Source organism: Ranitomeya imitator, chromosome 3 (assembly GCF_032444005.1).
Source record: "Ranitomeya imitator isolate aRanImi1 chromosome 3, aRanImi1.pri, whole genome shotgun sequence".
Taxonomy (NCBI): domain Eukaryota; kingdom Metazoa; phylum Chordata; class Amphibia; order Anura; family Dendrobatidae; genus Ranitomeya; species Ranitomeya imitator.
This window is the reverse complement of record NC_091284.1, coordinates 770,679,409-770,704,571: the sequence shown is the minus strand read 5'-3', so window position 1 is coordinate 770,704,571 and position 25,163 is coordinate 770,679,409. Positions and strand designations below refer to the sequence as shown.

Below are 25,163 nucleotides of genomic sequence, written 5' to 3'. Positions count from 1 at the left end.
CCTGTCTAATCACTTATATGGTAAGAGGAACGGTGGAAAAAATAAAGCATAAATTCTTGACCTGCTGTTGATTTGTTCATTTCTGTCTCACAAAGATCGCAGTAAGGCTCGGCGCTCATCTATCCTGTGCTGTGCACTGAACGCTTACATCAGGGTTTTCCTGTAAATCTCTGAAATGTGATTTAGACGGAACCCAGTAGAAGATTCCCTATAATGAGGCAGATGAAGACACTGTGGATGCCATCTGGCCTATATTCTAGAGCTGTCTGTCATTTTAAGCATATATAAAAGCTACGTTCGCCATAGTTTTGTGCATCTCTGAAAAGGACACCACTGAACAGAGGCCAGGCAGAGTCCAGGGTAATGCTGCTGTCTCTTTATAGTGAATGAATCTCTCGGGTTTCATCTGAATCATGTCATTCCAAAATTTAGATGGAAACCTTGATGTAAGTGCTCATTGTAGAGCACCGGATAAATGTGATCCAAAATGTTATGTAAAATGTTGCCAGTAAAAGCTTCAATTCAATCCACACAAAAAGCAAGTCCCCACTCTGATCGGTCATCTGTCAATGGAAATATAGGGGGCTTCTATGTTACTGGTAGCACAAAGGCTCTGGAAAAGCACTATGGCTCCTCACCACCCCCTAAAGAAATTCAACAAATTCTGAGGTCCCAAAACAAAATGCCCCCCTCCCTTCTGAGCCCCAGTGTGCCTAAACCACATTTAGCGACCACATGTTTGGTATTTCTGTAGCGATGAGAGTCCGCTTAATTTGAGTGCATTTCTCCAGAAGCACAAGCTGGGCACAATGTACTGGGCACTACAATGGCAAATTTAGAAATTTCACTCAGCAACATCCATTGCTGCTTGTTTGTGGAAATCACCCATGGAGTCAAAATAGTCACTACACCTGTGGAAAAATTCCCAGAGGAGCATAATTTCCAAAATGGGGTAATTTTAGGGGGGAGTTGTGCACTTCTGGCACTTAGGGGCTCTGTATATAGAGTCCGCAAACGATTCTACAAAAATGTGTTCTCCAAGAGTCAAATTGCGCTCCATCCCTCCTGACTCTTTCCGTATGGTAAATATGGGGTATTGCCACAATCAGCAGAAATTGTCACACATTTTAGTGCCATTTTTACCCAATTCCACATACGAAAATGTAATTTTTTTGTAAAAATGTAATTGTTTTTTTTCTTTACTGCCCAATGGTATAAAACTCTGTGACACACCCATTGTGTGAATATAATCATTGCACCCTTAGATGAATTACTGTAATTGAGAAGTGTAATTTATAAAATGGGGTTACTTATGGGGGTTCTACTGTGCTAGCATCTCAGGGGCTCTTCCAGTTGGCCATGACACCCGCAAACCATAACGACAATATCTGCACTATAATGTAGTGCTCCTTCCATTCTGAGCTTTCCACTGTGCCTGAAAAATATTTTCCAATTATAGGGTAATGGCTCACTAAGGAGAAATTGCACAACAAATTGGGATTGGAACATTTTTATATTTTAGTCAGTTTTTTTATATTTTCATAAATAAACGCAAAATTTACCACTAACGTGAAGTACAGCATGTCACAAAAAAAATCAGAATCATTGGGATATGTTCAAACGTATCAGAGTCATTACCTCATAAAATTATGGTGCTCAGTATTTAAAATTTTGGCCTGGTCAGGAAAGTGAAAATAGGTTTTGAAGGGATTAGTTATGGTAGTGTTTTATTTATTTTTTCACCTGATCTTATTGGTAATCTTTATGCAAACCTACAGTACAAATCTTCTGCGTTTCTAGAGCAACCTTACATCTCTAAAATCAGTATCGGGTTTCTCCTACAACCATTAATTACTGCAAGATACACCTAAAATTACTTACATCATGTCTCCTCAGAACTAATTCACAAAGTATCTAAATATGAAAATACAATACATATAATATACAACAGCATAAAAGGCATGACACAATGTGCAACAGTTGTGAGCCACAATGCTATTTTATTGTCAATCGTTATTTATTTATATAGCACCATTGATTCCATGGTGCTGTACATGAGAAGGGGTTACATACAAATTACAGATATCACAGTAAGCAAACTAACAATTACAGACTGATACAGAGGGGCGAGGACCCGTCCCTTGAGGGCTTACATTCTACAGGATGGTGGGGAAGGAGATGATAGGTTGAGGGTTGTAGGAGCTCCGGTGTTGGTGAGGCAGTAGCTTCGGTAGTAATGAGGGGTCAGTGCAGGCTGTAGGCTTTCCTGAAGAGATGGGTTTTCAGGTTCCGTCTGAAGGATCCGAATGTGGTTGATAGTCGGACGTGTTGGGGCAAAGAGTTCCAGAGGATGGGGGATATTTGGGAGAAGTCTTGGAGGCGGTTGGGTGAGGAGCGAATAAGTGTGGAGGAGAGTAGGAGGTCTTGGGAGGACCGGAGATTGCGTGATGGAAGATATCGGGAGATTAGTTCAGAGATATATGGAGGAGACAGGTTATGGATGGCTTTGTAGGTCAGTATTAGTAATTTGAACTGGATACACTGAGGGAATGGGAGCCAGTGAAGAGATTTGCAGAGGGGGGAAACTGAGGAGTAGCGAGGAGAGAGATGAATTGGGCAGCAGAGTTAAGGATGGACTGGAGAGGTGCAAGGGTGTTACCAGGGTGGCCACAGAAAAGGATGATGCAGTAGTCGAGGCAGAAGATGAGGGCATGCACAAGCATTTTATCATCTGCAATGCAAAAACTATTTTATAGTTTTGATTTTTATTTTACATTACATTAATATATTGGTGTAAAAATGTTATGGCTTCCAGATTCATGATATCAGAAAGCCTGAGAATGTAGAGTCGTCATCACTATCAGCATAAAGACCGTTGTTGGTTCCTACAACCTGAAGCCAAACCTCATCCTTTTCTTTCAAAGCTAGAATTGAAGCCCCAGAGGCTTGGTTAGTATTAGAAGAATATACGTGATACATGTACTGCATAATGTTACCATTATGTCTTAGGGAAATATGTACATTTTTATTATAGACTGTAATTTGATATGTGAAGAAGTAAAGACCGTCTACAGGAGATATGAACTTTCCACTTCCTGTGTTGTAAATGCTTTGCTCGTTGTAAAAAACTTTTGGAAATATAATCGGGCCATCGCTTGATGGACTGGAAGATTTCAGCCCAACATGAAATGCAAATATTTGCCTTGTTCCTGGTGGTCCTGGTAAGCCTGGTTTACCTGTAAGGCCAGGAGAACCTGCAGGACCTGCTTTACCAGGGGGACCTTGTGGTCCATTTTCTCCAGGTGTTCCTAGAAAAAAAAAAGAATAACAATATGCCTTACACTGGAATTGTAAGAAATCTTTTAAATAATATCCTTTTCTGTTTAAATTAACTTTGCCCTCTTGGAGAAATGCACCTTGGACACCTTTTGGTCCGTGTTCCCCATCTTTTCCATCCCTTCCTGGAGGTCCATGCTGTCCATTCAGTCCTGGTGATCCTGGGATACCTGGGACTCCTGTACAACATTCATATTTGGTTACTTCACATTTCCCTAGAAGACAGTGTATGATCACAAGGATCGCAATTGGGAATGGGACCCGTCTCATCTAAGAAGAGAGAATGATGGAATTGTTAGCAGTAAGCAGAACATAGATGAACACTTTGTTAATTGGTTTTCCGAAAAAGTATAATATAGTACTTCATAACATTCACACATGCTACTCTGTTGACTCCGGTGAGATGAAGTGGTTTAGTGGAATGATGTGTGACCCCCAGTAGCACCTTGGGGAGTTGGGGACCCCAATATATTAAAGGGTTCCAACAAATTAGATTTATGGCATACAGTTAGGGCCAGAAATATTTGGACAGTGACACAAGTTTTGTTATTTTAGCTGTTTACAAAAACATGTTCAGAAATACAATTATATATATAATATGGGCTGAAAGTGCACACTCCCAGCTGCAATATGATAGTTTCCACATCCAAATCGGAGAAAGGGTTTAGGAATTATAGCTCTGTAATGCATAGCGTCCTCTTTTTCAAGGGACCAAAAGTAATTGGACAATGGACTCTAAGGGCTGCAATTAACTCTGAAGGCGTCTCCCTCGTTAACCTGTAATCAATGAAGTAGTTAAAAGGTCAGGGGTGGATTCCAGGTGTGTGGTTTTGCATTTGGAAGCTGTTGCTGTGAGCAGACAACATGCGGTCAAAGGAACTCTCAATTGAGGTGAAGCAGAACATCCTGAGGCTGAAAAAAAAGAAAAAATCCATCAGAGAGATAGCAGACATGCTTGGAGTAGCAAAATCAACAGTTGGGTACATTCTGAGAAAAAAGGAATTGACTGGTGAGCTTGGGAACTCAAAAAGGCCTGGGCGTCCACGGATGACAACAGTGGTGGATGATCGCCGCATACTTAATTTGGTGAAGAAGAACCCGTTCACAACATCAACTGAAGTCCAGAACACTCTCAGTGAAGTAGGTGTATCTGTCTCTAAGTCAACAGTAAACAGAAGACTCCATGACAGTAAATACAAAGGGTTCACATCTAGATGCAAACCATTCATCAATACCAAAAATAGACAGGCCAGAGTTAAATTTGCAGAAAAACACCTCAAGAAGCCAGCTCAGTTCTGGAAAAGTATTCTATGGACAGATGAGACAAAGATCAACCTGTACCAGAATGATGGGAAGAAAAAAGTTTGGAGAAGAAAGGGAACGGCACATGATCCAAGGCACACCACATCCTCTGTAAAACATGGTGGAGGCAACGTGATGGCATGGGCATGCATGGCTTTCAATGGCACTGTGTCACTTGTGTTTATTGATGACATAAGAGCAGACAAGAGTAGCCGGATGAATTCTGAAGTGTACCGGGATATACTTTCAGCCCAGATTCAGCCAAATGCTGCAAAGTTGATTGGACGGCGCTTCATAGTACAGATGGACAATGACCCCAAGCATACAGCCAAAGCTACCCAGGAGTTCATGAGTGCCAAAAAGTGGAACATTCTGCAATGGCCAAGTCAATCTCCAGATCTAAACCCAATTGAGCATGCATTTCACTTGCTCAAATCCAGACTTAAGACGGAAAGACCCACAAACAAGCAAGACCTGAAGGCTGCGGCTGTAAAGGCCTGGCAAAGCATTAAGAAGGAGGAAACCCAGCGTTTGGTGATGTCCATGGGTTCCAGACTTAAGGCAGTGATTGCCTCCAAAGGATTTGCAACAAAATATTGAAAATAAAAATATTTTGTTTGGGTTATGTTTATTTGTCCAATTACTTTTGACCTCCTAAAATGTGGAGTGTTTGTAAAGAAATGTGTACAATTCCTACATTTTCTATCAGATATTTTTGTTCAACCCTTCAAATTAAACGTTACAATCTGCACTTGAATTCTGTTGTAGAGGTTTCATTTCAAATCCAATGTGGTGGCATGCAGAGCCCAACTCGCGAAAATTGTGTCACTGTCCAAATATTTCTGGCCCTAACTGTATATTTAGGATATGCAACAAGTGTTGATAAACGGGGTCCAACTTCATAGATCCCCGACCAATTACAATAAGAGTCCTTTATCTTGTTTCAGCTAAGATTTTGCAGCCATAAGAAAGAGAAGCAGCAGTAACTTATTGATGTGCAGCCATCATTGCCTTTAGCCTTCTCACTCTTGAATTTGGATGAACCATCATCAATATTAAATTGAGAGGGTCCGACAGCAGGTACCTCCACCAACCAGCTGTTTGCATCTCCAAAAACGATGTTCACAGTGTAAAGAGTCTTTGTACACTGTGTAGTGTCCATTCTTAGATACAGGTCAGCTCTCACTCACACGTACCCTAGAATTGCTACTAAACAATGAACAGATCTGTGCTGTATCGGCTCCTGTTAATTGATGCATCCTTAGATTACATGTGTGGAAAAACAACAGTGCAGCCCACTTCACTTCACCAAATGCATTCATTTTTTATTTACTAGCTGAAGAGCCCGCCGTTGCCTGGGCATAGTAACAAATTGTGGTTAGTTATAACAAATTATAATGATTATATTGCACATAAAAACATTTCACATCATACAGTGGGGCAAAAAAGTATTTAGTCAGTCAGCAATAGTGCAAGTTCCACCACTTAAAAAGATGAGAGGCGTCTGTAATTTACATCATAGGTAGACCTCAACTATGGGAGACAAACTGAGAAAAAAAAAATCCAGAAAATCACATTGTCTGTTTTTTTAACATTTTATTTGCATATTATGGTGGAAAATAAGTATTTGGTCAGAAACAAAATTTCATCTCAATACTTTGTAATATATCCTTTGTTGGCAATGACAGAGGTCAAACGTTTTCTGTAAGTCTTCACAAGGTTGCCACACACTGTTGTTGGTATGTTGGCCCATTCCTCCATGCAGATCTCCTCTAGAGCAGTGGTGTTTTTGGCTTTTCGCTTGGCAACACAGACTTTCAACTCTCTCCAAAGGTTTTCTATAGGGTTGAGATCTGGAGACTGGCTAGGCCACTCCAGGACCTTGAAATGCTTACGAAGCCACTCCTTCGTTGCCCTGGCGGTGTGCTTTGGATCATTGTCATGTTGAAAGACCCAGCCACGTTTCATCTTCAATGCCCTTGCTGATGGAAGGAGGTTTGCACTCAAAATCTCACGATACATGGCCCCATTCATTCTTTCATGTACCCGGATCAGTCGTCCTGGCCCCTTTGCAGAGAAACAGCCCAAAGCATGATGTTTCCACCACCATGCTTTACAGTAGGTATGGTGTTTGATGGATGCAACTCAGTATTCTTTTTCCTCCAAACACGACAAGTTGTGTTTCTACCAAACAGTTCCAGTTTGGTTTCATCAGACCATAGGACATTCTCCCAAAACTCCTCTGGATCATGCAAATGCTCTCTAGCAAACTTCAGATGGGCCCGGACATGTACTGGCTTAAGCAGTGGGACACGTCTGGCACTGCAGGATCTGAGTCCATGGTGGCGTAGTGTGTTACTTATGGTAGGCCTTGTTACATTGGTCTCAGCTCTCTGCAGTTCATTCACTAGGTCCCCCCGCGTGGTTCTGGGATTTTTGCTCACCGTTCTTGTGATCATTCTGACCCCACGGGTGGGATTTTGCGTGGAGCCCCAGATCGAGGGAGATTATCAGTGGTCTTGTATGTCTTCCATTTTCTAATTATTGCTCCCACTGTTGATTTCTTCACTCCAAGCTGGTTGGCTATTGCAGATTCAGTCTTCCCAGCCTGGTGCAGGACTACAATTTTGTTTCTGGTGTCCTTTGACAGCTCTTTGGTCTTCACCATAGTGGAGTTTGGAGTCAGACTGTTTGAGGGTGTGCACAGGTGTCTTTTTATACTGATAACAAGTTTAAACAGGTGCCATTACTACAGGTAATGAGTGGAGGAAAGAGGAGACTCTTAAAGAAGAAGTTACAGGTCTGTGAGAGCCAGAAATCTTGATTGTTTGTTTCTGACCAAATACTTATTTTCCACCATGATATGCAAAAAAAATGTTAAAAAAAACAGACAATGTGATTTTCTGGATTTTTTTTTCTCAGTTTGTCTCCCATAGTTGAGGTCTACCTATGATGTAAATTACAGACGCCTCTCATCTTTTTAAGTGGTGGAACTTGCACTATTGCTGACTGACTAAATACTTTTTTGCCCCACTGTATATTCACCACTACAGATTTGCAACACAAATTAACTAAATGATTACCCAAATATTGATAGTATTTTTATTTTCAACTCATTCTTTCTCAGCCTTTTGGTAAACAACGATTTTTGGGTTTTCCTTCTGGTGCAAAGATGAACAGATTTCCCACATTATCTCGTCAGCGAGAGTCACCGGACTACTACCCCTAATATTCCACATCAACCCATCAGAGCCACCAGACTGCTACCCCTAATATCCCACATCATCCCGTCAGCCAGAGCCACCGGACTACTACCCCTAATATCCCATCAGCCAGAGCCACCGGACTACTATCCCTAATATCCCAATCCCATCAGCCAGAATCACCAGACTACTACCCCTAATATCCCACATCACCCCGTCAGAGCCACCGGATTACTACCCCTAATATCAGCCAGAGCCACTCGACTACTACCCCTAATATTCCAATCATCCAGAGCCACCGGACTACTACCCCTAATATCCCATATCATCCCGTTAGCCAGAGCCACCAGACTACTACCCCTAATATTCCACATCATCCCATCAGAGCCACCAGATTACTACCCCTAATATCCCACATCATCCCGTCAGCCAGAACCACCGGACTACTACCTAATATCCCAATCAGCCAGAGCCACCGGACTACTACCCCTAATATCCCACATCATTCCATCAACCAGAGCCACCAGACTACTACCCCTAATATCCCAATCATCCCATCAGCCAGAGCCACCAGACTACTACCCCTAATATCCCACATCATCCCGTCAGAGCCACCGGATTACTACCCCTAATATCACACATCAGCCAGAGCCACCGGACTACTACCCCTAATATCTCAATCATCCCATCAGCCAGATCTACTGGACTACTACCCCTAATATCCCAATCAGCCAGAGGCACCAGACTACTACCCCTAATATCCCACATCATCCCGTCAGACAGGGCCACTGGACTACTACCCCTAATATCCCACATCATCCTGTCAGAGCCACTGGATTACTACCCCTAATATCCCACATCAGCCAGAGCCACCGGACTACTACCCCTAATATCCCAATCATCCCATCAGCCAGAGCCACTGGACTACTACCCCTAATATCTCAATCATCCTATCGGCCAGAGCCTCCAGACTACTACCTCTAATATCCCACATTATCCCGTCAGCCAGAGCCACCGGACTACTACCCCTAATATCCCACATCCTCCCGTCAGAGCCACCAGATTACTACCCCTAATATCCCACATCATCCCGTCAGCAAGAGCCACTGACTACTCCCCCTAATAGCCCAATCATCCCATCAGAGCTACCAGATTACTACCCCTAATATCCCACATCATCCCGTCAGCTAGAGCCACTGACTACTACCCCTAATATCCCACATCATCCCGTCAGAGCCACCGGATTACTACCCCTAATATCCCACATCAGCCATAGCCACCGACTACTACCCCTAATATCCCACATCATCCCGTCAGCCAAAGCCACTGGACTACTACCCCTAATATCCCACATCATCCCATCAGCCAGAGCCACCAGACTACTACCCCTAATATCCCACATCATCCCGTCAGTCAGAGCCACTGGACTACTACCCCTAATATCCCACATCATCCCGTCAGCTAGAGACACCGGACTGCTACCCCTAATATCCCACATTATCCCGTCAGCCACCAGACTACTACCCCTAATATCCCATATCAGCCAGAGCCACCAGACTACTACCACTAATATCCCATATCATCCCGCCAGAGCCAACATTGTCAGGCTGGCACTGTTACACTGATTAAAATGATACCTGGGTTGGAGAAATCCGTCTTGTGTTTCTTTTTTTAATCTGTGTTTGATGATTTAAGTTAATGAGATGCATCATGGCAGACAAGAGAAGTTCCTGATTCTGGGCCCCCTGCAGTCTGTGGCAGAGGGTGGTCTGTGTCGGCACAGTAATAAATTGTGTATTTTCAGCTTTACAGAAGGACGATAACACCATAGAAATGATAAGAATAAGAGGCCTCAGTTACCACAACTGTTGCTCATTGCAACCAATCACGGCTCAGCTTCATTTAAACAGCTCTGGTGAAATGAAAGATGCTTAGTGATTGGTTGGGGCTATGTGGAGTGGGCGTGACTGATACACACACACATACACTCATTTTTATAAATATAGATTTCATTATTAATAGTGATGGTGTAGTGCTAAGATGTTAATGGCCATCAGGAACCCATATTGGTAGCTTGTCTTTAAGGAACTTTTAAGATATTAGACAGTAACAGTTCAGCTTATATTAGCCTTGTATTTTCTGTAATTTTCCCAACACCTTGACCGCATAGCTCCTTTATCAATGTTTAGTGGGAAAGCATATGTTTACAGTGACAAACTTTGTTGCTGCCACATACAAAAAAAAATCCTTTCAGGGACAATTAAAATAGATTCTATTCTCTCACAATACTGCTGATACAGTATCTGAAAATAAGTTAGGGTTAGCTGGCGGAGTAGGTATTAGCATATTAGAAACATTTTTGAACAGTAGATTGCATTACATATTTTGTGGCTGCCACGTACAAAAAAATATCCTTTCAGAGACAATTCAAACATTCTATTTTGTAATAATACCGCTTATATCTGAAAATAATATAGGGTTAGGTGGCGGAGTACGTATTAGTGTATTAGAGACATTTTGGCATGGTTGGTTGCGTTACAGATCTTTTGGCTGCTGCGTACAAGAAATAATATTTTCAGGGACACTTCAGATATATTCTATTCTGTAATAATACTGCTCTTATCTAAAAATAATTTGAGGTTAGCTGCAGAATAGGTATTAGCGTATTAGAGACATTTTTGCACTTTTGATTGCGTTACAGACTTTGTTGCTGTCGCGTACAGTAAAAAATCCTTTCAGGGACATTTCAAATAGATTCTATTCTGTTATAATAACACTCACGTCTGAAAATAATTTAGGGTTCAGTGGCAGAGTAGGTATTAGCATATTAGAGACATTTTGGCTCATTTGATTGCTTTATAAACTTCGCTGCCAGATACAAGAAAAAAATCCTTTCCCGGAAAATTTAAGTAGATTCTATTCTCTAATACCAGTCTGAGCTGCATAGGTAATTTAAAATGTGCAAGGTGTGCTGTAAGGGAAGTAGACATGTTGCTGATGGTGCGCGCAGAGGCTGTGGCTGGGGTCCCGGTGAAACTGCCTGCTGTGGTAGCACAACAAACAAGCTCATCCACGAGACCTAGCTTCTTGTCCCACTTTTCAGGGGGGCGGGGCATGGGACACCACTGTTGAGGCCAGAACAGTGCGAGCAGGTTTTTGGTTGGATAGCAGTAAAAGCAGATAATGTTTCCCATCTGTTTCCCAGCACCACCTTGTCTTCCACATGGTCCAGTCTCACTAGCCAAGCATCTGGACCACATAATCCGCACCCTGATCCTCTTTCCTCCCACCATGGGGAGCCCCAGGAGAAAAGTAACTTCATACTAGGACACTCTGAGGAGCTCTTTCTTTCCATTTATCGCTTTTTCTGGCTTGTCACTGTGCAAGTTTCAAGAGTGACATGAGGAGATTGTGTGCAGTGAAGTCAAAATATTTGAGCAGCCACGGTCAGAAGAATCTGATGGTGGTGAACGGCAGTTACTGTCTCAAAAGATGGATGATGATGAAACACACTTGCCAGCAAGTCAAGTTAAGACAACAAGTTAGGAGGAGGACCAGAGTGAGGAAGTGGAAGACAAGATGATGGATGATGAAGTCACTGACCCAACCTGGCAAGGTGGCATGCAGAGCGAACACAGCAGCGCAGAGGAAAGGGATTCACGGCAACGCAACAGAGAGGAAGAGGAAGTGGGGCTGACAGAGGGAGAAGGCAGTCAACTGTTCCCCGAGCACCCACACACGGCCAGATCCCAGGCCAAGGGTTAGATGTTCCCCAGTGTGGCGCTTTTTTACAGAAAGTGCAGAAGAGAATGGTCATTTGCAACCTGTGCTGTACCAAGCTCAGCAGGAGCCAGACCACTTCTAGCCTGACCACCACCAGCATGCTCAGGCGCATGTCCTTCAAGCACCCGACTAGGTAGGCCAAACGCCTGGGTCCACAATCAGTGTCTGCGAGTAAAACTACCTCTTCCTTTGTGCTAAATACTTGCCAATAACATGCCCAGGACTAAGGCGCTGATGCCTAATGCCCTGTATCTGTCATTGCACATACGCAACCACCATCAGCAACCACGTCCACTTCCTTGTTCGAGCGCAGCTTTCAGATGTCCCTACCACAGGGCTTGGAATGCAAACGTAAATATCCAGCCACCCTCCCACAGTCCAAAACACTAAACGACCACATTTCAAAAGCTCTTGCCCTGGAAATGTTGCTGTTTAGGCTTTTTTACACTGAGACACTTCGCAACCATATGGTTGTGGCCGTACCTTGGTACTCTCTCCCCAGCCACCGCTATTTCTCCTGGAAAGCCATACCTACCTTACACCAGCCCGTGTTCCATAACATAACCCCTGCCCTGACCAATGCAGTTACTGGGAAGGTTCACATAACAACTAACACATGGACTTGTGGTTAGGGATGCTACATATTCCTGACCGCACACTTGGTGAACATTGTGGAGGCCGGGATCGAGTCGGACCCTGGGACTGCAACGTAATACCGACGCTTAGAATTGTGGGTCCAAGTTCCATCAAGGTTTCCCCTCCTATGCCAGTTCTTGAACCCCCTTCCCCATCCTCCACCTCAGAATTATCATTCATATCAGTTGGAAGCACTGCCTCGGCGAAGCAGCAATAGGCTCTTCTTAAACTCATATGTTTAAGTGACCAACAGCACATTGCGGCAGAGTTGTTAAAAGGTCTAACAGACCCACTTAACCTACAACCAGGCATGGTCGTGTGTGATAATGACCATAACCTGGTGGTGGGTCTGAAGCATGGCAACCTCACACACGTACCAGGGTCCGACTCAGTCCCGGCCTCCACAAAGTTCACCCGTGTCAGTTGTTAAGTGGGCCTTCCCAGTACTTGTTTTGGTTAGGGCCCAGGTGGTATTATGGGACACAGGCTGGTGTAATGCAGGAATAAACTGTGGGTAAAATAGTGGCAGCTGGGGACCAAGGGATGGCCACCGTCATGAGGTTGCAGAAAGCCTCACTGTCCACAAGCCTAAATTTCAAAATTTACAGGTTTAGCAGTCTGGCACTGTGCTTGTTAAGTATTTTGGCATGAGGTGTGTTATACTGCGGCACGGGGCTGTGTTATATAAGTGTATCATCAGATACCTCTTGAGACACTGATTGCTGTTCCTCACCTTCATCTTCTTCTAACCGTGGCTGCTCAAATATTTCGGCATCACTACACACAATCTCCTAATGTCCTTGTTGAAATGTGCAGGGCAAGTGTCAAGAATTTACCACAACAGAGAGGAACCAGAAGACCTCAGCGTCTGATTTCTCCTACTCCTGCACTGATTAGAATCACTTCACCTTCGTATTAAACGGTGCAAATTTCTTTTGGCAGTGCAAGGGTAATCTGCTCAACTGAGAGCTCCTGAAGCGTTAAGCTACTCCCATCTCATAAACTGGGTCCTGGCTAGCACTCATTGTCAGAGATAGATTTTGCTGCATGGCTGGAGCTTGTTGTTGGAGATTATTAGAGTACGCTGTTGGTGGATTTATCTGTGACTGTTGCTAGGTTTTGAGTGCATGATACTTTCCTTTCTTCTCCTACTTGGTTTAACCCCATTTTCCACTCGCCAATGCATTCCTCTGTTACATGTGTGAGTATATTTGGTATTTTTTGTTACCCCTGTTCGTTTTACCTTGTTAGTCTGGTTGATGTATCATGGTACACTACTACTCCCCTCTTTCCTTGGTCAGGTAAGGGCACACACTGAGGACAAATTCAGGAGCTAATGCAAGGCATGTGGCCCCAGCTTCTTCACAATCAGAAGTAAACTGGGGAACAGGGAGAGCTAGGGCACCCCTAGTGTTAGAGACAGGGAAGGAGCCCCTGGTCCTGGGACACCCAACAAGAGTAGTGACAGAAAGAGGCCAGAATCAACAAACGTAAAGAGCTCCTTGGAGTGTCCGAGTGTGGGATCACTTGTCTCCTGAGACTCACCATGGTGGGAGGAAGGAGAATGACGGAGAAGATTATGCTGTCTAGATTCTTCCTATTGAGACTGGACTGTGTGGAAGACAGGGTGGTGCTGGGAAACTGACTGGAAGAATTATCTGCCATCCAACTGACCACCTGTCTTGGCTTCAATATTGGTGACCCGTGCCCCTATGCAAGGTGGGACAGGAAGCTAGGTGTCATTATTGACCGTGTTTGTTGTGCTCCCACCTGCAAACTGTATGGTGTTATTTTTTAACAAAATATGTAGCCCTAAAAATGAGTGTAGTGTCCAAACATTTGGAGCAAGGGCCACAGGGTAACCCTGTTGATATGGAATAGAAGAAGGAGGAGGACAAGAAAAATAAACCATGAACCTTTTACCCTTTATGGGGTGGGAAGGCATGCATGGGAAAACACCAGAAAAAAAAATGGAATAGCCTTTATGTTCTGCTGCTGTCATCCGATGGGGTTGAAAAGTCTTGGAAAATCCAGGCTTTGATCATTTTGAGAACAGTCATTGTGTCAGCATTTTCAGTTGCATTTTCAGTTGACAGGCGGATGCGCCTATTAGTTATTGGCCACAGAATCAACTTAGGCATTAATAGAACCCCTGAATGTGGCTCACCAGAATCTAATTTGGCTCCAGTCTGTGGCAGCTAAAATTTTGAGTGAGAGCCACATGCTGGCCCTCCAAAATTAATGACTGAGGCAGCCTGATGGTCCTCCAAAATTTGACTGATGGCCCTCCAAAATATTTTACTGAGGGCCACCTGATAGCTCCACAAAAAATTTGAGCTAGAGCTGCATCATAACCCTGTTGAGATGGTGTAGGAGGAAGAGGAGGGCAAGAAAAATAAACCATTAACCGTATACCCTATTTGGGGTGGCAATGATTGCATGGGAAAAACAAAAAAAAAAATAAAGGAACATTTGATTTGGCTTTATGTTCCGCTGCGGTCATCTACTGCGGTTGAGTCTGGGCCAATCCAAGCCTTGTTCATTTTGAGAACAGTTTGCATTTTCAGTTGACAGGCAATGCACCTATCCATTATTATGCCCTCGGCGGCACTAAAAACCCACGGAATCAACTTAAGCATGGAGGGTTTGAATGCATCCTGTGAGACTCAGATTTGGCTCCAGTCTGTGACAACTAACATTATGGGTGAGGGCCACCTGATGGCCCTCCAAAATGTATGACTGTTGGCCACTTGATGACTCTCCAAAATGTATGGAGTCTTCAACATTTATGACTGATGGCTGATGTTTATGGCTGATATTTATTTATGACTGATGTTAAAGTGAACCTGTCACCAGTTTTGTCATATATCAACTAGCGCCGTCCTCCTGGTATAATTGATGTGGAAAACTCCTCCTGCGTCATTCACATTGCCAGTTGAAATCTTCCACCTGTGCAGAGAAATCGCGGCTTGCACCTGTACACTATGTTTTGACGTAAAAGTGGCATAATACTCTGACAACCTTGTTCCCAGCAGTGACCAGGAAGTCTGCAATTCATCCAGGCATCTTCCTCCAGCTGTTCCCATTCCTTTTCAGCACTTTCCATCCATTTCAGCAATTATCCTGCCCCCCAGACATCCAGGGATGGTCTGCCGGAAAAATTATCGCGTTTTCCATTGACTTCCACTATGCTCATTACTCAAAACGAGCACTTGGGCATTACGAAAAGCTCATTACGAGTAATAAGCATCCAAGCATTTTAGTGCTTGCACATCACTATTAATTAACATAACAACATGCGAGTTATTAAATATATTATGTTTTTTGATATGTACAAAAAATAGGTAATAGGAGTATAATGATGACAGTAGGCCCCCAGCTTCACCAGCCAACCCATTTGCACCATGCTCATGTGTGATCATACCATGACAAGGACAAATTAAGACAAAAACTATATTAGAAAATTTTACAAACGTTCATTATATATTGTAAATTGTACAATGAAATTTGGTGAAGCCGGAGTACTTTTTTTTAAATCATGTAAATTCATTAAGAAACTTTTTTCACTCTATTTTATATCTATTTTTAATGTTTGCTAAAATTTCATTTCATCATATTTATAAAATAATTTTTCTTTTTACATAAAGTTCCACATATGAGCATTCAATATATGATGTTACTTACAGCTACTAATAAATGGAGAAAATTCTGGTATCCTCAATGCAGGAGCGCAGAAGTGAAGCAATGTGATCCTTGGGTTATCCTGGCATTTATTTAATCAGTCTATCGTTAATAGGTTGTACGTTGAAACCCTGTAAATAAATATCTTAGTTAATGTGTTTCTTACAAGACTGTTTATGTGAAGGTAAACACAATGGAATTTGTATATAGAAATTAACAGATTGCTTTGTTGTCAACTGAGACTAAAGCATTTCCAGCAGCCGATGTTAAACTACCGCCGATCGGCGTAATGTTTGCCCTTGTTTTTTTTTTTTACACAGGCAAACAACTCTTCAGATGTGCCTTGAAGAATATGAAATAGATCAGAAATAGTTCAGTGCATATAGTTTTCCATGGTTCTCGACAGCACAGGTTCTGTTCACACAAGATTATGAGCTGCCAAGAACAATGATGTTTTTAGGCAAAACCCTTATTCATCAAGTTATCTGCAGCTTGCTTACATTGCACATTTATTGGGAAATGAGTGTTCCTAGTAATTCTCTAATCACTAACAGGTTGTACATGAAAATCCGGTAAATAAATATCTTAGTTAATGTGTTTACTGCGATTAATGTTTATGCAGATAGAAATCAACAGATTGATGAATTATCAACTGAGACTAAAGGTACCGTCACATGAAGCGACGCTGCAGCGATACCGACAACAATGCCGATCGCTGCAGCGTCGCTGTGTGGTCGCTGGAGAGCTGTCACACAGACAGCTCTCCAGCGACCAACTATGCAAAGTCCCCTGGTAACCAGGGTAAACATCGGGTTACTAAGCGCAGGGCCGCGCTTAGTAACCCGATGTTTACCCTGGTTACCAGCGTAAACATTTTAAAAAAAAACACTACATACTTACATTCCGGTGTCTGTCCTCTCCGGCGCTCTGCTTCTCTGCACTAAACGCCGTCCGGAAAGCAGAGCACAGCGGTGACGTCACCGCTGTGCTTTCCGGCCGCTGCGCTTACACAGTGCAGAGAAGCAGAGCACCGGAGAGGACAGACACCGGAATGTAAGTATGTAGTGTTTTTTTTTTTTTACGCTGGTAACCAGGGTAAATATCGGGTTACTAAGCGCGGCCCTGCGCTTAGTAATCCGATGTTTACCCTGGTTACCAGTGAAGACATCGCTGAATCGACGTCACACACGCCGATTCAGCGATGTGTGCGGGAGGTCCAGCGACGAAATAAAGTTCTGGACTTTCTGCTCCGACCAACGATGTCACAGCAGGATCCAGATCGCTGCTGCCTGTCAAACTGAACGATATCGCTAGCCAGGACGCTGCAACGTCACGGATCGCTAGCGATATCGTTCAGTGTGAAGGTACCTTAACTTCCAAAAAGATCTGCAGGAGCTTGAAGCCGGTTAGGCCGGTTTCACACGTCAGTATCTCCAGTACGTGCAATGACAGTTTTCTCACATACCAGAGACACTGACACACGTAGACCCATTCAAATGAATGGGTCTATGCAGATGTCAGTGTGTTTTCACGGACCGTGTGTCGGTGTGCAAAACACGCAGACATGTCAGTTTTTATCCGGATACCCTGCCCACCAAACGTCCCGCACACGTGCACATGGAGAACAGGGTACACTGTCCTCCATGCGAATGGACAGCCACGTGAGAAGCAGCGCTAACGTAAGCCGCTGTTCCCCTGCATGTGGTGCTGAAGCCGACTCTCATTCATTGTCCCCTGAGAAAAAACCGACGTGGGGTCCCCCCTATATTTTACAACCAACCCAGCAAAACTCACAGTTGCGGGCTGCTATTCTCAGGCTGGTAAGGGGCCATGGATATGGCCACCCAGCCTTAAAAAAGCAGCCCGCAGCTGCCCAGAAAAGGCGCATCTATTAGATGAGCCAATTCTGAAGCTTTGCCTGGATCTTCCCACTTGCGGTGGCAAGGGTAATGAGGGGTTAATGTCACCTTCCTAATGTAAGATGACATTAAGCTGGCTTAGTATTGGAAAGGTGTCAATAAGACACCTATCCATTACTAATCCTAGAGTAGTTAAATGGTTAATAACACACCACACAGTTAGAAAATAGTATTTTAATTAAATAAAACAATATACTGTATTTTTCGGACTATAAGACGCACCAGACCATAAGACGCACCCCAAATTTGGGGTGAAAATTGCAGAAAAAAAGATTTTTTATAAGATGGGGGTCCGTCTTATTGTCTGAATTTACAGTATCTTACCTGAGGGTTGGCGGTGGCAGAGCAGGGTCACAGGAGGCAAGGTGTCGGCAGAGGTGGGGTGATGCTGGGATGAGGAGGTGCTGGGATGAGAAGGTGCTGGGATGAGGAGGTGCTGGGATGAGGAGGTGCTGGGATGAGAAGGTGCTGGGATCAGGAGGTGCTGGGATGAGGAGGTGCTGGGATCAGGAGGTGCTGGGATCAGGAGGTGCTGGGATGAGGAGGTGCAGTGAGAGGTATGGCGTGAGAGGGGTCCCAGGCTTACCGTGCAGGCAATGCAGGCTTATTGTGGCGGCAGAGGTGCGGTGGCAGAGGTGCAGCGGCAGAGGAAGCGCAGTAAGTGGGGTCCCTTTCCCCGGTATGGTGATGCAGCAGCCCGGTAAGCAGCAGAGCCGGGTGAATCCTGTTGTTATCGGTGGGCGCGCCCATCTTCCTGAGGCCGCGCGTGTGCAGATGAAGCGCTCTGCTTCCCGGGGCTTCAGGAAAATGGCCACGGGAGGCCACGCGTGCGCAGATGGAGATTGCGGCGGCCATTTTCCTGAAGCCCCGGGAAGCAGAGCGCTCCATCTGCGCACGCGCGGCCTCAGGAAAATGGCCGCCACCACCGATAACAACAGGATTCACCCGGCTCTGCTGCATACCGGGCTGCTGCATCACCTCACCGGAGAAAGGGACCCCGCTTACTGCGCCTCCTCTGCCGCCGCACCTCTGCCGCTGCACCTCTGCCGCTGCACCTCTGCCACCGCACCTCTGCCGCCACGGTAAGCCTGCATTGCGACTATTAGACGCACCCCTCCATTTTCCCCCCTTTTTTGGGGGGGGAAAAAGTGCGTCTTGTAGTCCGAAAAATACGGTACACATTTTTTCCATCTTTATTACTCTGCCATTCCAAGCGAAGACCTCGATCTCCTGGAAACAATGTAAAAAACATAAACCAACAATATACCATACCTGTACAACGTAAAGTCAGTCCTACACAGTAATCCATATCTAGGGGAATGTACAGTTTACAACCTGGAGTGCTGCTAATGCGACCACTTGTGCAACTACTTGTGAATGAATGAAAGGCTGGGAGCGGAGCTTCGGTTATAGAGATTGCCATGCACCAATGTAATACTGTCACTTTGCATTCTGCACTTTACCTTTTTTGAATTTTCTTTCTATGCAGTGTTTGCTGTTATTATGATATAAATACAGTATGTATAAATGTATACAGTTATTAAGTGGTGCTTGGCACACTCTGTAAAATATATATGGAGAACTATAAGGAGGATTGCAGCAGGATATACACTGTTGTGAATTCCGCTCTTGGGCTCCCTCCAGTGGTTATAAGTGGCACTTTTGTGAGTTCTGCTCTTGGGCTCCCTCTTGTGGTTTCTAGTGGTATGGCTGCTCCTTGGAGTTAGCTGTCATCAGCTGCCTCCACTTATCGTCTCTTCTGCTCGGCTATTTAAGTCTGGCTCTATCTTCAGCCAGTGCCACTTGTAAATGGTTCCTGGTTGGATTCACATCTCTTTGGAGTTCCCTGTTATCCTGACCAGTTCAGCTAAGCTAAGTTTTTGCTTGCCCTTTTCTGTCCATAGATTGTGGACTTATCCATTCTGTGCTTTCTATCTTTGTCCAGCTTATCAGTGTGAATTAATTCTGTCTTGCTGGAAGCTCTGGGAGGCAGATTTGCCCTCCACACCTTTAGTCAGGTGTGGAGATTTTTTGTAAACTCTGCGTGGATTTTTGTAGTGTTTTATACTGACCGCACAGTATTCCATCCTGTCCTATCTATTTAGTTAGACTAGCCTCCTGTGCTCATCCTGGTTTCATTCTGTGTATGTCTTTTCCCTCTCCACTCACAGTCATTATTTGTGGGGGGCTAATCTATCCTTTGGGGATTTTCTCTGAGGCAAGATAGCTTTCCTGCTTCTATATTTAGGGGTAGTTAGCTCTTAGGCTGTGACGAGATGCCTAGGGAGAGCTAGGAGCATTCCACGGCTACTTCTAGTTGCGCTGCTAGTTTAGGGACTGCGGTCAGTACAGTTACCACGTCCTTCAGAGCTCGTTCCATGTTGCTCCTAGACCACCGTATCATAACAATACACTGCTCAAAAAAATAAAGGGAACACTTAAACAACAGAATATAACTCCGAGTAAATCAAACTTCTGTGAAAGCCAACTGTTCACTTAGGAAGCAACACTGTCTGACAATCAATTTCACATGCTGTTGTACAAATGGAATAGTCAACAGATGTAAATTAATGGCAATTATCAAGACACACTCAATAAAGGAGTGGTTCTGCAGGTGGGGACCACAGACCACATCTCAGTACCAATGCTTTCTGGCTGATGTTTTGGTCACATTTGAATGTTGGTTGTGCTTTCACACTCGTGGTAGCATAAGACGGACTCTACAACCCACACACACACAAGTGGCTCAGGTAGTGCAGCTCATCCAGGATGGCACATCAATGCGAGCTGTGGCAAGAAGGTTTGCTGCGTGTCAGCTTAGTGTCCAGAGGCTGGAGGAGCTACCAGGAGACAGGTCAGTACACCAGAAGACATGGAGGGGGCCATAGGAGGGCAATAACCCAGCAGCAGGACCGCTACCTCCGCCTTTGTGCAAGAAGGAACAGGAGGAGCACTGACAGAAGCCTGCAAAATGACCTCCAGCAGGCCACAAATGTGCATGTGTCTGCACAAATGGTTAGAAACCGACTCCATGAGGATGGTCTGAGTGCCCGACGTCCAACACAATGCAGGACGCTTGGTGTTGTGAATTCTGTGGCAGAGCTCCCTCCTGTGGTCACAAGTGGTACTTCGGCTGGTTCTCTCTGTGAGCTTCCGTTGGTGGAGGAAAGTGGTACTGCGGCTTCTGAGTTTCCTTCCTCAGGTGATGTGGTGAGGTCGTTAGGTGCTTCTCTATTTAACTCCACCTAGTGCTTTGATCCTGGCCTCCAGTCAATGTTCTAGTGTTGGACCTGTTTCCTCCTGGATCGTTCCTGTGGCTTGCTGCTCTGCATAGCTAAGTTCCTCTTTGCTATTTGTTTGCTGTTTTTTTCTGTCCAGCTTGTCAATTTGTTTTTTCTGCTTGCTGGAAGCTCTGGGACGCAGAGGGTGTACCTCCGTGCCGTTAGTTCGGTACGGAGGGTCTTTTTGCCCCCTTTGCGTGGTTTTTGTAGGGTTTTGTGTTGACCGCAGAGTTTCCTTTCCTATCCTCGCTCTGTTCAGAAAGTTGGGCCTCACTTTGCTAAATCTATTTAATCTCTACGTTTGTCTTTTCATCTTTACTCACAGTCATTATATGTGGGGCTGCCTTTTCCTTTGGGGTATTTCTCTGAGGCAAGGTAGGCTTATTTTCTATCTTCAGGCTAGCTAGTTTCTCAGGCCGTGCCGAGTTGCATAGGCAGCGTTAGGCGCAATCCACGGCTGCCTCTAGTGTGGTTGGTTAGGATCAGGGATTGCGGTGTTGTGAATTCTGTGGCAGAGTTCACTCCTGTGGTCACAAGTGGTACTTCGGCTAATTCTCTCTGGGAGCTTCCGTTTGTGGAGGGAAGTGGTACTGCAGCTTCTGAGTTTCCTCCCTCAGGTGATCTGGTGAGGTCGTTAGCTGCTTCTCTACTTAACTCCACCTAATGCTTTGATCCATGCTTCCTGTCAATGTTCCAGTGTTGGACTTGTTTTTCCCTGGATCATTCCTGTGGCCTGCTGCTCTGCATAGCTAAGTTCTTCTTTGCTACTTGTTTGCTATTTTTTCTGTCCAGCTTGTCTATTTGTTTTGCTGGAAGCTCTGGGACGCAAAGGGTGTACCTCCGTGCCGTTAGTTCGGTACGGAGGGTCTTTTTGCCCCCTTTGCGTGGTTTTCTTTAGGGATTTGTGTGGACCGCAAAGTTATCTTTCCTATCCTTGCTCTATTCAGAAAGTTGGGCCTCACTTTGCTAAATCTATTTCATCTCTATGTTTGTCTTTTCATCTTAACTCACAGTCATTATATGTGGGGGGATGCCTTTTCCTTTGGGGTATTTCTCTGAGGCAAGATAGGCTTATTTTTCTATCTTCAGGCTAGTTAGTTTCTCAGGCTGTGTCGAGTTGCATAGGCAGAGTTAGGCGCAATCCACGGCTGCCTCTAGTGTTGTTTGGAGAGGATTAGGGATTGCGGTCTGCAGAGTTCCCACGTCTCAGAGCTCGTTCTATTATTTTGGGTTATTGTCAGATCACTGTATGTGCTCTGATCGCTATGTCCATTGTGATACTGAATTGCCTATCATAACAGTACAGGAAGCCAAAAGTGCTAATGATTCTCAATAGAGGGAAAAAAGAAGTTCTGAGACCATTTTTTTTCCTTTGCACTGTGATTTGTCTTTTTTTTTCCCCTAGACATTTGGGTGGTTCAGGACACAGGTGTAACAATGGACATTAAAGGTCTGTCTTCATGTGTAGATCAGCTCACGGCAAGAGTTCAAGATATTCAAGATTTTGTGGTTCAGAATTCTTTGTTAGAACCGAGAATTCCTATTCCAGATTTGTTTTTTGGAGATAGAAATAAATTTCTGAGTTTCAAGAATAATTGTAAACTGTTTCTGGCTTTGAAACCTCGCTCCTCTGGTGACCCAGCGCAACAGGTTAGGATCGTCATTTCTTTTTTGCGTGGCGACCCTCAGGACTGGGCATTTTCTCTTGCTTCAGGAGATCCTGCATTAAGTAATATCGATGCGTTTTTCCTGGCGCTTGGATTGCTGTACGATGAGCCTAATTCAGTAGATCAGGCAGAAAAAAATTTGCTGGCTCTTTGTCAGGCTCAGGATGAGATAGAGGTATATTGCCAGAAATTTAGAAAATGGTCCGTGCTCACTCAATGGAATGAATCTGAGCTTGCAGCTATATTCAGAAAGGGTCTCTCTGAAGCCCTTAAGGATGTCATGGTGGGATTTCCTATGCCCGCTGGTTTGAATGAGTTTATGTCTTTGGCCATTCAGATCGGTCGACGCTTGCATGAGCGTAAATCTGTGCACCATTTGGCGGTATTACCTGAGATTAAACCTGAGCCTATGCAGTGCGATAGGACTATGACCAGAGTTGAACGGCAAGAACACAGACGTCTGAATGGGCTGTGTTTCTACTGTGGTGATTCCACTCATGCTATCTCTGATTGTCCTAAGCGCACTAAGCGGTTCGCTAGGTCTGCCACCATTGGTACTGTACAGTCAAAATTTCTTCTGTCCGTTACCTTGATCTGCTCTTTGTCATCTTATTCTGTCATGGCATTTGTGGACTCAGGCGCTGCTCTGAATTTGATGGACTTTGAGTATGACAGGCGTTGTGGGTTTTTCTTGGAGCCCTTGCAGTGTCCTATTCCATTGAGAGGAATTGATGCTACGCCTTTGGCCAAGAATAAGCCTCAGTACTGGACCCAGCTGACCATGTGCATGGCTCCTGCACATCAGGAGTTTATTCGCTTTCTGGTGTTGCATAATCTGCATGATGTGGTCGTGTTGGGGTTGCCATGGCTACAGGTCCATAATCCAGTTTTGGATTGGAAATCCATGTCTGTGTCCAGCTGGGGTTGTCAGGGGGTACATGGTGATGTCCCATTTCTGACTATTTCGTCATCCACCCCTTCTGAGGTTCCTGAGTTCTTGTCTGATTACCGGGATTTATTTGATGAGCCCAAGTCCGATACCCTACCTCCGCATAGGGATTGTGATTGTGCTATCGATTTGATTCCTGGTAGTAAATTCCCTAAAGGTCGACTGTTTAATTTATCTGTGCCAGAGCACGCCGCTATGCGGAGTTATGTGAAGGAGTCTTTGGAGAAGGGGCATATTCGCTCGTCATCGTCGCCATTGGGAGCAGGGTTCTTTTTTGTAGCCAAGAAGGATGGTTCACTGAGACCTTGTATAGATTACCGCCTTTTAAATGAGATCACGGTTAAATTTCAGTACCCCTTGCCATTGTTATCTGATTTGTTTGCTCGGATTAAGGGGGCTAGCTGGTTCACTAAGATAGATCTTCGTGGTGCGTATAATCTTGTGCGTATTAAGCGAGGAGATGAGTGGAAAACTGCATTTAATACGCCCGAGGGCCATTTTGAGTATCTAGTAATGCCATTCGGACTAGCCAATGCTCCATCAGTGTTTCAGTCCTTTATGCATGACATCTTCCGAGAGTACCTGGATAAATTCCTGATTGTGTACTTAGATGACATTTTGATCTTCTCGGATGATTGGGAGTCTCATGTGAAGCAGGTCAGAACGGTGTTTCAGGTCCTGCGTGCTAATTATTTGTTTGTGAAGGGATCAAAGTGTCTCTTTGGTGTTCAGAAGGTTTCATTTTTGGGGTTCATCTTTTCCCCTTCTACTATCGAGATGGATCCTGTTAAGGTCCAAGCCATCCATAATTGGACTCAGCCGACATCTCTGAAAAGTCTGCAAAAGTTCCTGGGCTTTGCTAATTTTTATCGTCGCTTCATCTGCAATTTTTCTAGTATTGCTAAACCATTGACCGATTTGACCAAGAAGGGTGCTGATTTGGTCAATTGGTCTTCTGCTGCGGTGGAAGCTTTTCAAGAGTTGAAGCGTAGTTTTTCTTCTGCCCCTGTGTTGTGTCAACCAGATGTTTCGCTTCCGTTCCAGGTCGAGGTTGATGCTTCTGAGATTGGAGCAGGGGCTGTTTTGTCGCAGAGAAGTTCTGATTGCTCGGTGATGAAACTATGCGCCTTCTTTTCCAGGAAGTTTTCGCCGGCTGAGCGTAATTATGATGTGGGCAATCGAGAGTTGCTGGCCATGAAGTGGGCATTCGAGGAATGGCGTCATTGGCTTGAAGGAGGTAAGCATCGCGTGGTGGTCTTGACTGATCATAAGAACTTGACTTATCTCGAGTCCGCCAAGCGGTTGAACCCTAGACAAGCTCGTTGGTCGTTGTTTTTTGCCCGTTTTGACTTTGTGATTTCATACCTTCCGGGCTCTAAAAATGTGAAGGCGGATGCTCTGTCTAG

General features: G+C 44.5%; 1 pseudogene; it reads right to left on the bottom strand.

Moving 5' to 3' along the window:
- Window positions 1-2,817: 2,817 nt before the first annotated feature.
- Window positions 2,818-5,800, bottom strand: LOC138671762 (adiponectin pseudogene; annotated as a pseudogene).
- Window positions 5,801-25,163: the final 19,363 nt, after the last annotated feature.